A 15,723-nucleotide genomic window follows, 5' to 3' on the forward strand; every position below is an offset into this window, starting at 1 on the left:
GGTCTAATAAGAGCATAGCCAAGGGTCTTTTGGAGTCTGTTCAGGTTGGGCTGATAGAGAACATATCCTTATATTAAAAAAAAAAATTAAGGGCAAAGTTCTACATTATAGCAGTTGGTCCTCCATACCCTTTGGGTCTGCATCATCAGATTCAACCATCCCAGGACTGAAAATAGGCCCACTGGTTTAATCTGTGAATGCAGAACTGTGGGTATGGAGGACCAACTATGGACCTGAGCATTCAAAAACTCTGGTGCCTGGAGTGGACCCACAGTGGATCCTGAGGAACAACCATATTTTTATTTCTAAAACTGTATATTTGTGTTTGTTTAAGCACAGAACAAGGTTTTGCAGAATGCAAACTAATGGATAAAACAGTTACAGCTAGGCATGGGGTTGGATAGAGTTGTGAGACAGTTCAGGGAGACTTCCGTAACTTCAGAGCTAGTTTGCTGTGTTTGAGGAGGGGGATTCAGGAGAATTTTTAAAAGCATAGTTTGCTTTAATGTAATAATTTTATAAAAATGAAAGGCAAACAACTGTCAAGACAGCTAGAAGGTGGGGCCCTTCAGGAAGAAAAAAATGGCCTGTGCTAGAAGGAAACAAGCAGAAAAATCCTAAGTGAGGCCCTGGAAACCAAGCGAGTCATCTTTCCCTACCCACCTCCCAATCTGGCCAGTGGGTCTGAAACCCTTTCTATAGCCAGCCTGAGGGGCTTAGAGTCCCAGCCCCAGAGGAGACATGATGATTACTCCTAGACTCCTGCATTGCTCCTCACCCTTCCTCACCCTTCTTTCAGAAAAATACACATACACCTCCCCTCACCATTCCCCCCTACACAGTAAAAGGCCAAGTGCCCAGGTGGCAAAACTTGAAAACTTGACCTCATAGAGCTCTCCACCACCCAGAGCCAAAGATGGATCCCAAGTGTGGAGGAGGCCAGAGGGACAGGTACAGACTGTAGGGAGACCACATATAGAAGGTACCTCCTGGTCCCAGGCAGCTGCTCCTGATCTGTCTCAGCACGTGGCCCCACATCACCTTGGAGCCCCGACTCCACCCATGCCCCAGACCAAAACTGCTGAGACCAGCAGCAGTTCTGAGCTTTTAGCGAGCACTTCAGCCAGCATGGAATGACTTCATTTCCACCTGTGTGACAGGCAGCACCACAGATGGGAAGTGTGACTCAGGGTTAAAGTCACCATGCAGTCTTCCATGGGTGGCACAGCCCAGAGCACTGCCTACTCTGCCTCCACTGGCTGTAACGCTCACTACCCAGGGGCACGCATGAAATGTCTAAGCACTGCAAGGAGAGATGGTCTTATGGGCCAGCCAGTCACCCACTGATCACTGGACTTTTGTTTTCTAATGAGCTCCCATCCCCCTTGGAGCCTCAGCCTCCAATGCTCAGCCTCCAATGAACTTCCTTCTGCGCTAGCCTGTAAGTGGGCCATGCCAGGTTACTTCTAAAGAAATGGCCAAATAGGCCACTTCAAGACCATTAGTGTCAGGAAAATCACGACCTCACAGGGGAAGCAGCTCTGCTTGCATTCAGAACCATTTGTAAAGGCAGGGCTGAAAGAAAGAACAGAGGAGGGTGGGGAGAAGAGCCTCTGGTGGATCTGGAGGGAAACTCTATGCCACAAAAAGAAAGGGGCCCTAAAATTTTGCCTCCAGCAAGAATCCCACATTCAAGCATTCCCAGGGAGCCAAGGGTTGCTTTTCCCCATCTTTGAGCAAAATATTCACTGGGGGATTCTGGCACCAAAGGAACCAAGAGTCTAAGTAGAAATGATTTTTTTTTTGTATGCAGAGAAGGCAACAAAAATACACCCAAAAATGGGCAGAAGAGCTAAAAAGACTCTTCTCCAAAGAGGAAATGCAGATGGTCAAAAAATGTTCAACATCACTCGTAATAAGGAGATGCAAATTAAAACTACAATGAGATACCACCTCATACCAGTGAGAATGGGACATCTTAAAACAACTAGCAACAACAAATGTTGACGAGGATGTGGAGAAAAAGAACTCTCCTGCACTGCTGGTGGGAAAGCAAACTAGTACAACCACTATGGAAAACTGTTTGGAGGTTTCTCAAACTGCTGAAAATGGAGCTTCCACATGACCCAGCAATCCCACTCCTAGGTATCTACCCAAAAGACACAAAAACACTGATTCAAAAAGACACCTGCACCCCCATGTTTATTGCTGCTGTATTTACAATCGGAGAGATATGGAAACAACTCAAATGCCCAAAAGTGGATGACTGGATTAAAAAGATATGGTACATATACACAATGGAATATTACTCAGCAATCAAAAAAACCCTCATGCCTTTTGCAGCAACATGTATGGAGCTAGAAAAGATCATGCTTAATGAAATAAGCCAGAAAGAAAAGGGAAAATACCAGATGGTTTCACTCACAGCAGGAGTATAAAGGACCAGGGGAGAAAATAATAATAATAATGAACAACTATATACCAGAGACATTTTACAGGGGTGGAATGGGGAATGGGATCAAAAACATTGCGGGGAGGGAAGTGCACTGGACTATGGTGATGGCACATGGGTGATTTAGTGATGGGAAGCCCAAGGGGGTTACAACTGAGATGGAAAAGCCACAAAATGATGTAAAAACAAACTATTAAAAAATACACCCAGTCTTGCATTATAAGTATGACCCCCATGACCATACACACACTGTAATAACGGTCTGTGTCCAGTTAGTTCTCTTTCACCTCTTGAGGGATGAATAAGCAGACATAATTAGATCACTACTGCCTGTCAAGCCCTTTACATACATTTGCCTCAGTATACATCTTCCTTGACTTGTAAGGGAGTTGTTGGGTTAGTCCCTATAAACCCAGTGTAAGTTGAAAATACACTGACTACCCCTACGTTATGTATGTCACAGACTCACCTTGCCTGTCTTAGATGTGCTCAGGACCCTTGTAGTTGGATAAAATCATGCAACACAAAGCCTATTTTATAATAAAGTACAGATTACCTCGTGTAATTTACTGAATACTATACACTGCAGAGTATCAGTTGTTTACCTCATGATCACAAGGAGGATTGGGACCTGTACTCGCTGCCACTGCCCAGCATCCTGAGATACAGTACCATATATCACTGGCCTCAGAAAACATCAAAATTAGTATCTCTTCTGAGTGCATATTGTTTTTGCGCCATGCTAAAATTGAAAAATATTAAGTTGAACCATTATACATCAGGACCAATTCTATCTTCAAACTCTTGAAGCACATAATGCCATCCCACTCTAAGCACAGGAAGGTAAGAATACAAAGAGCCAGATGATCTTCCCAAGCTCACAGAGCTGATTCGCTGCAGTGTCCACCTACATCTAAACACAGACAACCCCTCCTCATAACACAGGACAGCCCGGGAATCCTAGGGAAGGTGCTCTCCTGCCAATCAGCAAAATCCTGTGAGTCTCTGATGGAGGTATGAATCTAGGTCTGCCCTGTAGGAGTGTTTTCTGAGACTCTAAATCTCAAGCAGAATAGCATACTTATAAAACAAAACAAGACAAAACAGTGGGCCTCCCTGGTGGCACAAGGGGTTAAGCTATCTCTAGCCACTACAGCACAAGTTCAACTCCTGGCCAGGGAGCTGACCCACATGGCGCAGCAGACCTCTCCTGTCTTGCCTGCTGCTCCCCTCAGAAGTGTATTTCAGTCAATCAGCTTGTTCTGCGTTCCACTCTGTTTCTGATGAAAATTCTCTCTCACACATGCACATCCTAAATAAAATAAATCTTTTTTTTAAAAGATTTATTTATTGTGCATACAGAACTGGGGTACAGGCCAGAGGCTCAGGGGTGGTGAGAGGCTTCACCAGAGACAGAGTGGGGAACAGAACAGGCAGATCGATGAAGTACACTGCTGAGGGTAGCAGCGGGCGGGCCAGGAGAGGTCTGCCACGCCATGTGGTCACCTCCGGGGCAGGTGGGAATCGAACTCATGCGGAAGCGGCTTTAGATCCTCAGTGTTGTGCCTTAACCCGCTGCACCACCAGGGAGGGCCCAAAATAAATCTTTTATTTTAAAAAAAAAAAAAAACAGTGGGTGTGGGCACATTCAAGAGGTCTTGACTCCTGGGTGCCTGCCCATCTGTCCTGTTGCCTAGATCCTAGAACTGCCCTGTATACTGTCCTTGCCAACCTCTCTTTCACGATGCATTTTGCTTCTGTGAGCTACTATGTTTCTCTCCTTTTCATCTTAATCTGCCTATGTTGATTTCTGTCACTAGTGACCAAAGATTTCTAATTTATTCACCATCCATCAAGATCCCCTTCCTCTGTGTTCCCCGGAACAATAGCACTGAGCCTACAAGGATGGTAATTTGCCCTTAAAGTTGCCTCTTCCAAAGGTCTAGGTGCTCAACACAAGTCTTGGCTACTGTGACATGTTAAACATTTCCCAGAGATAAACCGAGAGAACTGAGGATATGGAAGGGCAGAATAGAGCAAAGCAGGCCAAATGAGCAGACAAAGGGCAGAGGGGAGACATTTGTCTGTATGTTTCTGCTACAAGTAATCTTATTTGTGCAGTTGAGTAAGGGTGGCTCTTTCTGTCAATACCGTCCATTTCAATCAGTCCCATAAGGATGGAAGGCAAGTGGAGGTCACCCCATACCAAGGATGAGGTCTCAGTAGGGTCATGCAAGTATGCTTGCCTGCAGAACCGCTGCCAGATTGCAGACAGCCCATGCTAAGGGGTCACATGGAGTTTGGCAAGACTGAAGGTGGACAAGGGAGAGGACAGAGATGACACAGGGAGACCTTCTAATCAGGGAGTGCCTAAGTCTACACAGCTATCAAACTTGGTTCTATTTAGGTAATTTGAACATGAGAATAGGACAAACATACAGGAAATGTTAATCACAAAGGGTATCCTTCTTTTCAGTAAGGATAGTTCTAAACTGTTCCCAGCATGGAATAAATTTCCCAACAGAGGCAAGTACCCCCCAAGGCAAGACAGCAAGACCAGATCTAATGGGTATGATTCACAGGGGCGGGACCCTGGCCAGTCACTTACCACATACAAATGGCATCCAATCATCAACCCCTGGAGCCAACTCAGAAGGTAACAGAGCCAGGCCCCAGTCGAAGTACAAGATGAACAAGGAGAAAAGAAAAAAATACAAGTGGAGAAAACATGGCAAAGAGTTTAATCAGGACAAAATGCATAATAATAAAAAAAAAAGGGGGGGGGGGCATGAATTTGAGAAGCTGCTCTGTGCAGGCCAGACCAGTTTGTGGAAAGCATGGAATTCAAGGACATGTCAGCCACGGCAGTTTTATTAAAAGATTTTATAACTCCTTCTCTGTAACAATCCTCTAACAGACATTTCACCATCATTCCACAAATCACCCAAACAGTTATTAAATGAGCTGACTTCCATGTGCTCCTTTAGTAAGCTCTAAACATGTCCTCCTTTCTGCCCCCATAATCCCCATCTGACACCCACTGGGGGCTTGTGATGAGCCAGTCCCTATATGAGAAGTTAGGGAACATGGCCCTTGTCTTTCAGGGTTTCAAGGGATGGTGAGGGTGGTGACAATCAAGAGAAGTGATGCTACTACCAGTACAATATGGGGCGCTTCCGTGTGGCTCAAGGGGTTAAAGCACAGCACTATGACGTTATCTGCAGCCACTGTGGCACGAGTCCAATCCCCGGCCAGGAACCCACATGGCGCAGCAGACCTCTCCTCTCTCACCTGCTGCTCCCCTCAGCAGTGAATTTTAGTACATCTGCCTGTTCTGCTCCCAACTCTGTCTCTGGTGAGTACTCTTCTCCTCCACACCTCTGGTCTGTACCCAAGTTCTTATATGCATAAATAAATACATCTTTTAAAAAGCTACAATATGGAACTGCTGATGGTGTGCAGTGTGATGGGGTCAGGTCACAGGAAGGAAAATTAACTCTGTCTGAAAATGGGGAAGGTCCGTAGGAGAGATAGGTTTTAAGCTGGACCTTGAAGAATGAATACAGATTGTTCAAGTAGAAATGGAGTGGAATGGCGAGGGGGATATTTTAAACAAAGGAATGACATACAGTTTCCATGTTGTTGGTATGACCGAGGTACAAAGTCATTCCATTCCACAGGGCACACAGGGGGTGGGGGCAGTGAAAGCATTAGAGATATGGGTACAGAGGAGGCAGGAATCAGATTGAAAATGCCAGTTCACAGATTGCATACTTCACTAATGACTAATGACCTAACATCACTTTGCCCCCAAGTGATCCTAAGACAGGTTTGGAAGAGACAAAGGGGAAAAGGTCTGAAGACGACTGGCAGTGGGGGTGGGGTAGGAATGACTAAGTCAACACATGGGAAGCAGAGTAAAAGAAGTGACTGGAGAGATAAGAAACATAAGGAGAATCACAAAAGAAGAAACAGAAGACAGTATGCTTGACAGTTAATTTCATGTGTCTACTTAACTGGGACATTGTGTCCAGATATGTGCAGTATATCATCCAAATAGGAGTAAAGAGACTGCCTCCATACTAGGGGTGAGTTTCATCCAATCAGTTTAAAATAAAAAAGAGAAAATTCCCAAGCAACAGAGATTGTCCAGCAAACTGTTTTGGACTACATCTGCACCACAGCCTTTCCTGGCTGTCAGCAAATGGCTTTAGAACTCAAGACGGGACACTGGCTCTCCTGGATGTCTGGTTTACTGACTTACTCGGAAGATTTGGGACTTGCTAGACACTGTAATCATATATACTAAGTACTTAAATCTCTCTATATACATACATATCCTATTGGCTTTCTTTCTTTGTTTCAGGAGCCTTGATTAATACAACAAAGTATAAAGAGGTATACCAGGCTCTAGGCAGGCAAACACCCTACAGCCCACAGCTGTCTTCCCACTACTACCCTCAAAGTACACGTATTCAGAGTCAGCACACAGTTATTTATGCCCACTCTGGGCCAGACCTACGTTGCTGCCTCCACCTTTGTTGTCTTATCTACTCCAGACTGGGTATTTCCTCTCAGATGTTCCAAAGTCATTAAAAATAACCAGGTACTAACTTCCCATCCTGTCCTCCACCCCAAGAACAGCAAGTCTTGTTGCCCAAGTCAAGTATCTGGTTGTCATCCAAAAACTGGGTATCATCCTCCTTTAAGTAAGTGCAATCGCACTAGTCCCATCAGTGCAGTCTCTAAAATACACATCAACCATTTGTGCCTCAATGCATCCAGTTCAAGTCCCTGTTACATCAATTAGACCATTGCCATAACCTCCCAGCTGGTTTCCTCGCTTCTTCTGCCCACACTTTCCTCCCCTGAATACCTCCAAGTCCATTATCCATAATGCACCAGCCTTTGTTTTTTTAAAACACAAATTTGACAATGTTACTTCTCTATTTTCAACCTATAAATGATTTCCCACTGCCTTCTGAATGAAATACACATCCTTCATAGCTGAAAGGACTGAGCCACATGGACACATCCCCTCTGCTGCATTATCTCATCATGCCTCGCTGCTTGCTGTAGACACTGAACCCTCCCAGTGCACACAACCTCCTGCTGCTGAAGAGCCAACTTGCTGTTCTTGGGGCCCTGGAACATCTTGGGATGTCTCATCATGCAGATCTTGACACTGATGTATCCACCCTCACCTCCTTTCCTAAAGTAGTAGATCTTCTCATCGGTATCCTCCTATCTTACCTTTTGCCAAGGAACCCTTTCTGTACCTCCACATCTTCTCATCAGTTCAGACTTATCTTATTCATTTGCTGGTTTACCTGTTTTAGTTCTTCTCCTTCACCCTACCCCCAACACCTGCGATGTAAGTCCCATATGGGCAAAGACTTTCTTGTTCATCATTGTATCCCAGAATCTAAGGAGGTAAATGTTTCTGAATGAAAAATGGTGAATTTAAAACCTCTTAAGTTTGGGATGATGGTTTAGTTAGTAAAGGACAATTAATTGAAGCCCAGAGAGGTTAAGTAACATAACCATATTATACATCTCTAATGTGAAGATCCAGGATTCAAGTCAAGGCCTGTCTTATCCCAGTAGACACATTCCCTACCACTCCCCATGTATTTTTGTATTAACCAATATCAACTGGGTACTTTTCAGCTTTAGAAGATCATTTAGGAGCACAGTATATATATTAAATACAAATATGGGGGGAGAGGTACCTCTATTGTGCTCAGCTCAGGTGTTCTATTGAGAAGAGAGTGGACATCCAGGTGGATGGTGCTAGCCATCACAGACCATGAGATGGGTCGTATGGGTATGTCATCCAACAGGACACTTGCTCATGGCTGTGGCTGCCCAGGGCCAGAAACAGAAATGCTCTCTTTTATTTTTCCACTACATACCTAATAGCCAACTTGCTGTTATTCCTGCCTAGTTTGGCAATGCCTGTTCACTATAAACAAACTCAGAATGCAAAACTCAGAAAATGCAAAAAAAGTAAAAAATTAAGGGTATTTATAATCTAATCACTTGGTGATAAATACCTTTCACACTGCGAGGCTATCATCACTTTTCTCCCCAGAACTGAAATACTGTGGCTATCTTCCCTTACAAAGGGCTGTCAATGTTATTCTCCACATTTCTGCTATAATGAATGATGTTCTGATGAACATCACATACAGACACCTTTGCACAGTTGTCAGATTACATACTGAATGGAGTGGAATGCTTTTAAAAAGTTTGTTTACATGCCAAACTGCCCTCAAGAAAGACTGGAATGACTGATACCCTATCTGAATGTTGGAAACTGGTATCCCAGTTGTACTGTGTATGTCCTCAGTAAGTGACAGGTAGAATATCTCTTCAAGTACCCAGAGCATCCGGGCACAGAATGGGAGCTCCTTAAGTAATCACTGAAGGAATGAATTACCATTTGTATTTTTCATACTGGGGACTCCATACTCTGACCTTTCACTAAAGGATTTTACTTTTCCTTATTATTATTTTTTTTTGCAAAAATACTTTATAGTCCATTAATATTAACCATGTATTTGCTGTATGTGTAAGGCATTTTTCTGTTTCTGTTATTTATATTTGGAGTTTGTTAAGATTTTCTTTCTATACAGAAATTCAAGCTTAGGTCAATCATAATTAAGAAAACACTTTCTTCTAAGGCAGGGTTTCTCAGCCTTGGCACCAATGACACTGGGAGCAGGTCATGCTGTGTACTGAAGGATGTTTAGCAGATCCCTGCCCTCTATCCACTATCTGACAGTATGGCCCCATCCCATCCCACCCCCTAACATGAGACAAATTTTAAGTCTCTAAACACTGCCAACTAGCCCCTGTGGGCAAATTGCCCTTAACTGAGAAGTGATGCTTCATGGTTTCTGACTTCAGTGCCAAGCTTCTAAAGTTTATCTCTATCGCTTAATTTTAAAAAGTGGTCTTTTTGTCTTGTACTCCATGGTATTATTTTTCACATTTGAATCTCCAGTCCACATAAGAAGTGAAGAAAGAAGCCCATAAGACTTCACTAAACTTACCTCTGGGAAAAGACATGTCCCTGTGGCAGGAGCTCCTGGTCTATGGAACTTAATAATCCAAATGTACAAAAGCTATATGATACCTCATGGAATTCAGAGTTCACCTGTTGCTAATAGCTGGCACAGAGTTGGCCAAACTGAGGTCAAGACACTCCAGTTTCATTTCCCCACAGATTTTATTAAAAGTATTTATTTATACAAGAACTGGGGTACAGGCCAAAGGTACAGGAGATGAGAGACAGAGTGGGGAGCAGAACACGTAGAGTGATATAGTACACTGCTGAGGGGAGCAGTGGGTGAGACAGGAGAGGTCTGCTGAGTCATGTGGGGATTGAGCTCGTTGCAGTGGCAGCTGACAGCTTCATAGGGCTGTGCTTTAACCTACTGTGTCACCAGAGAGGACCCTTCCCCACAGCTTTGGGAATCCTCTACTGGGATTAAATCAGACAATGCTCAGTAACTACTGGGTGAGTGGGGAGATGTTGTAGGAATGTGTTTACTAGTGGCTGTTTTATTTATTTTCATATGATCATCATAACCTTTCCAAACCAACCTCTTGACTGTCCTGAAAGGCACAGCTACCCTGCGCCCTCCCCACACACATTCTGTAGAAAAACCTGAGGGACCATCAATTTAAGTAGAAAAATATACCTTGTAGGTGGGTTTAAATTTTTGAATGCTTTCTAGTATTTTAAAATATATATTAATTATCCTTTTAAATTTTTGTTACATTTCTATAGAATTTAATGAATATAGTGGGCTCCCTCTGGTGGTCACAAGAAAATCTCCAAATCTCCAGCTGTCAATTAAATTTCAACACCGGTATTTATAAGACATGCTACATTTTATAATTAATAGGTTCAGAGTGGCTAGATTATGCCTTAACAGAAGGCTTCTCATTGTTCTCTTCCAGTCATCTGCAGGTGTACAAATTCATTTGTAAAGCCACTGTCCAAGTCCACACCCACCATCATTCTTTTCAAATCCCTTTTAATCCCTTTTTGGGGATTTCGTGTTTCTGTCCAGGTATCACACTTCCCCTAGCTTGCAGCTTTGGGCACCTCTGTCCCCTCCAGAGCGATCCATCCTGTTTGTGAGAGTTGTTCACCACATGGCCCACCCCCTCTCACAGCTATTCCCTGCTATCACTTCTTGTGGTCTCATTCAATCTCTCATGACCTCTCTGCCAGCAAAGTCATTCAGCAGATATTCATCAACCCTCCTCTGCATGCCCTGCACTATTCAAGACTTGGGGGGACCTTGCAGGGGTAATATAAGACAATGCCCACCCTGAGCACCCTCTCAGTGGGTTTCTTTGATGAAACCAGGTCCGTCTATCTTCTGTGTTGTTTCTTGAATCTTCCTCTTAACCATAAGTTCTATTCAGACTCCTTCAACTGGGTGCTATGGAATAAAGTCCACATCTCTCCCTGACTAAGACTCTCCTTTCCTCCCATTACCACCTTTCAGCCATCATTCTTCATCACATCACACCCTTTGCCTTTGCTCAGGATGCTGGGTTCATGAATTAAGTCGCCCAACCCAGCTGACAAAAATGCCAATCAGTCTTTAAAACCCTACCCAACTATTAAACTATTATCTTTCTCCTGCCCTGGTCCTCTTGGTCCCAGGGGATATACCCCTCCTCTAAATTGCTGTACAACTTTTTCTTAGGACTCTTTTCTCAGTCTCAGTATATCTTGGTTCTTAGTCCTGTGATATCGCCTTCCAATCACTGGCTCTGCATTTCTTCTAATGATTCTAGGCAATATTTCCCACAGGACAAGCACAAGACAGGGTAGGGAGAGATGAATGACTTAGTAAATGAATGAATGAATGAATGAAGTTGGCAGACAAGTATGGTCAAAAATAAAATTAGATTATCTCCTTCAACTTTGTATAGTCTGCTATAAATGGCCATTACATTAATTTTACCACAAACCCAAGTCAACGAAAATTTAAATTCTACAAATAATTCAAAAGAGTTAACAATTTCTTATTTTAAAGTACAAGTTATAAGAGACCTCTCCTCTTCACTAAGCTCTTTCCTAAGCCAACAAATACAGGAGACAAGCTGAGTACCAGTAACTTTCACTACTTCTGTTCCGCCCTGAAACCTGTTCTGCCCTGTAACATTTTCCATAAACTATGGATGAAATGTATCAGGTTCTATATCATTTCTACATTACACTCCATGCTCTCTTCTGTAAAGTTTCACTCCCCTGCTCAAACTTCCAAACATTTTCACAAAGCAGCAAAATCTAACTCTGTTTAATCTGTTTATTAATTTCTGGAAAGTCACCCTACACTGCAAGCGTACTTCACATCCTTTAGAAACCACATGCAAAATACCACTGGAACATTATGCAAGGAAACAAAAAAGGCAAAAAAGGAAATGAAAAGTATTAACAGCTTTCTGAAAAGTTAACAGTAATTTCCAGAGTTAGTAGAGCCCACTTAGAAACCAATGTGAACTGTGTGAAGGGGCAGGGGCCCCAGGCTCTGCACCAAGGCTTTGGGATGCCGTTAGTGCCTGACAAGAGCACCCAAGTTCAATGCTCGCTTTTCTTTTCCAGTTTCCTCACTTGTGGACTCTATTGCCAGCATTTTCTCACCCATGTTCCAAAAGAACATGCCAATAAAGGCTACAGAGCCATTGTTCTTTCCCTCCAGAATATTCCCGCCAGTCACCAACTCTGAATCTCCTCTTCCTACCTTTCTGGAATTGCAAGTGGGTATCATGATCCAGACCTGGCATGATCTGAGAACACAGGATGGAAACTCAACAACAACAACAAAAATACAATATAATTTAAAAATGGGCAGACAATCTGAACAGACACTTCACCAAAGACACACAGATGGCCAACAGACACATGAAAACATGTTCTTCATTACTTAGTATTAGGGAAATACAAATCAAAAAACAAAATGAGAGTTCACCGTTTACCTGTTAGAATGAAAACCCAAGAAAGAGCAAGTGTTGGCAAAGATATGGAGGAAAGAGCACCCTGGTATACTGCTGCTGGTACTGGAAATTAGTGCTGCCAAGGTATAGAACTGCTTAAGTGACCACCAACAGATCAGTGGCTAAAGATGTGGTCTATGAACACAATGGAATCCTACTCAGCTGTAAAAACAAACAAAAAAGGTGATATCTTGCCATCTGTGACAACATGGGTGCACCTGAGGGGATTATGCTAAGAGATTATTCAGACAGAAGAAAGACAATGTATGATTTTGCTTATAATAGATATGGAAAATAAAGAATCAAAGCAAATAAATAAACAAAACTAAAAACAAACCTTTAGTTTCTGACAGTAAAATGGTGGTTACCAGCGGGGAAGAGGGAGAACAGGTAGAGGAGTCAGCTGTATGGATCATACTAGAGGCTTGGTGGTTATCATGATGTAATATATAGATCTGGAAATGCAAAGCTGTACATCTGATGCCTATAGTATGGGGAAGGAGAGAATAAAGAGAGTAAACAAAGTAAAAGATGTCCTTTGGAGAGGCGGATTGGGTACCTCAAAGGCCACTCCAACAGCTTGACAGTATTTCTACATCTCCCCAAAATAAGGAAGCACACCTACTCTCTGGCACACTGGCTGATTCAGTCTATCTCAAAGGCAAACCACAAGCCAAAAAAAAAAAAAAAAAAAAAAAGCCATGGAAAGAAGATGTAGGATACTATTTATATAAAAACAGGAGGGGAGTTGCTTGCTGAAATGTATTCAAAACTGCTTCCAGACAGGGCTGTATGATACCATAGCCACAAGTGGTGATTTTAATTAAAATTAATTACAAATGTAAAACCTAGTTCCTCAGTCACACAGCCACACAAGGGCTCTGCAGTCATGGCAGCTGGCAGTGGCAGGACTGTAGACAGAATGTTCTATCAACCAGCATACTCTAGAAACACATTGGCAAACTAGGAAAGGCCCTATGCAAAGGAGAACAGAAGAAAGGAAGGAGTTATTTTTTATGTGTACTCTTCTATAGTACTTAAGTTTTTTTCAATCACATCATATATTATCTCCAAATCAAAAACAAACATTTGTAAACCATGAGCAGAGAACAGAGGAACATGGGTTAGCTGCACGTGTGGAGAGCCCATATTAGTGCTGGAGAACAGACATCTCTTTGGGGGAAGGTGTGTGAGGAAGCCTCAGGTGGCAGCCTGAGTCACACTTTGTGGCACAGGCAACTCCCCCATATTTGCCAATTCTCAACAAACCCACAGCAAGAAACTCATTCTGTCTCACTATGTAGCTCATATCTACAAATACAAATAGCTGAAACAAAAACTTCAGCCAGTATTTTTTATTCTAATCTATGTGTTCCAAAATTTCAAAATGCTCTGCAACAGATTTCCAATCTCATGAATGCATGCTGACTCCTGGCTTAAGAAACACTTATCCATATAACTCACACAAATTATATTCATATAACACTCGGTAAGGAAAAGGGAAAAGGGGGAATTATTCTCACTTCATGTATTTTGCAGATAACCCAAAAATTCACTTGTGGTCAGAATATATCCCCCCACTGAACTGAAATGCTGACTTGCTAATCTGTTCATGATATCATTAGCTGTCATGTCCTTTTTCCTCTTATTAAAAACTCGAAAGGCTAGCTCAAGTTCCACCATAAAATTTTCTCTCACTGGTTGCTCACAGACTGAATTTTCACAAGAGGCCCACTAGGCACATCCTAACAATGAGTTACTTGTTCTTTGTGAGCGGTTTCTCAACCAGCTGAAATGGATTGGGAAATGCCAAACAAGCTGGCCAATGGAAGTCAGGACAGAGCCACTGGGCTTGGCCAGGTGTCCTCTCACCCTGGATGGCGTGTGGGAAGTCTGATAAGTATTACCACCTTCCACTTTCACTAGTATGACATACACACACAATTATTTGACTAATTTAGATGATGTTTCTTTCCTCCTTTTTCTCCCTCAACCAAAAGAAATAAAAACAACAACAAAAAACTTTATTAGCACATTATTTACCTACCACGCCATGTTTAAAACAGAGCAAGGGGAAGTGACAACACTGATGCTGCAGGCCTGGTCTACTCCTCTGTACCCGTCTTTAGAAAGGGATGGCTGTTATTTTCCAAGTATTTAAACCTTTACTATAAGTCATCTTTGATGGTTTCTTAGCATCCTCACCAAACCCAGTCAGTGAGTTAGTCCTGCTGGGATCACTGATTAGTGAACCTGCCTGGGAAAATTGAGAGGCCTGGGTAAGGCTGACAAGGCGCCATGAGCTGGAAACCGCAGGCCATCCTCTTGCCCAGGACATCTGCAGTTTTGAGGAGACAGGTGAGAGAAGGTCAGGCCTATGGATGTCGAGTAGCCAACATCCGCTTACCTGGGGGGCAGATGCATTCAGCTGGCGCCTCTCGAACTGTCCGCAGTTTAACGAGTCCATCTAATTTCTGAACCAGGAAGAAGAAAAGAAAAAAAAAATGAGGATGTTTGACAGCCGGGTGGGGTAAAAGTGGAAAAAAATCAACAAAAACCAATGTATGAAAAGATCTACAATGGTGGTGGTGTTTTCAAGAACATTTTTAAAAAGGTCAATAAGTTCTACTGGCAGTTTGAGAGAAACAAAATTAAACATTGAGTAATTAATTATTTGGGAATGCCTGAAAAGAAGATGGCAGGTTTCTGCTGGGTTATAACACTTTCAAACACAAATCTAGGCAGTCAAAGTGCCTATGTGGCCACCCCAAGTTGGAAGAGGGCAGTAGAGGGTGGCTGCGTTCGGCCAAGCAACTGGCCACTATGGCTCTCTGTACTAGCAGTTTCTGTTCTCACCAGCTCACACACGGGCCTCCTCCCCACCCGCACCCCAGATGTCCTACGGCCCCTAGGTTGCAGCCTCTCCCTGACTATCTGCCTCTACTCAGGGAGCCCAGGACTCAATCACCCTGATGACATTTTCCCTTCTTCTTCCCAGTGGGGAACCTTGACTTAGAAATTTAGGTTCAAGCACAGTCTGACAAGAATTTCTGCACATGCCCTGCCTTGTGCTAGATTTGGGGAAAAGGGAAAAGAATTACACAGAAGTTGAGTCCAAAGTCACAGACCTGATGAGTATAACCCATGGAACAGCTCTGGCACAACCATCACCTGACTTGTTATTGTGCCTGAATCACAGGTAGAGGATGTAAGCTTGAAAAGGGGGAAGAGGCCCTCCCTGGTGG

The 15,723-nt window shown here is 43.1% G+C and overlaps 1 protein-coding gene across 1 annotated transcript in view; it reads right to left on the reverse strand.

The window, feature by feature from the left end:
* Positions 1-14,948, reverse strand: part of COL23A1 (collagen, type XXIII, alpha 1) — a 305,502-nt gene extending 290,554 nt beyond the window's left edge. The window contains exon 1 of the mRNA XM_012722702.1: positions 14,886-14,948. The gene's annotated coding sequence lies outside the window, so the exon portion shown is untranslated. The remainder of the gene's footprint in view (positions 1-14,885) is intronic.
* Positions 14,949-15,723: the final 775 nt, after the last annotated feature.

The sequence above is a fragment of the Condylura cristata genome, unplaced genomic scaffold (genome assembly GCF_000260355.1).
Source record: "Condylura cristata isolate star-nosed mole 26May11 unplaced genomic scaffold, ConCri1.0 scaffold00008, whole genome shotgun sequence".
Taxonomy (NCBI): domain Eukaryota; kingdom Metazoa; phylum Chordata; class Mammalia; order Eulipotyphla; family Talpidae; genus Condylura; species Condylura cristata.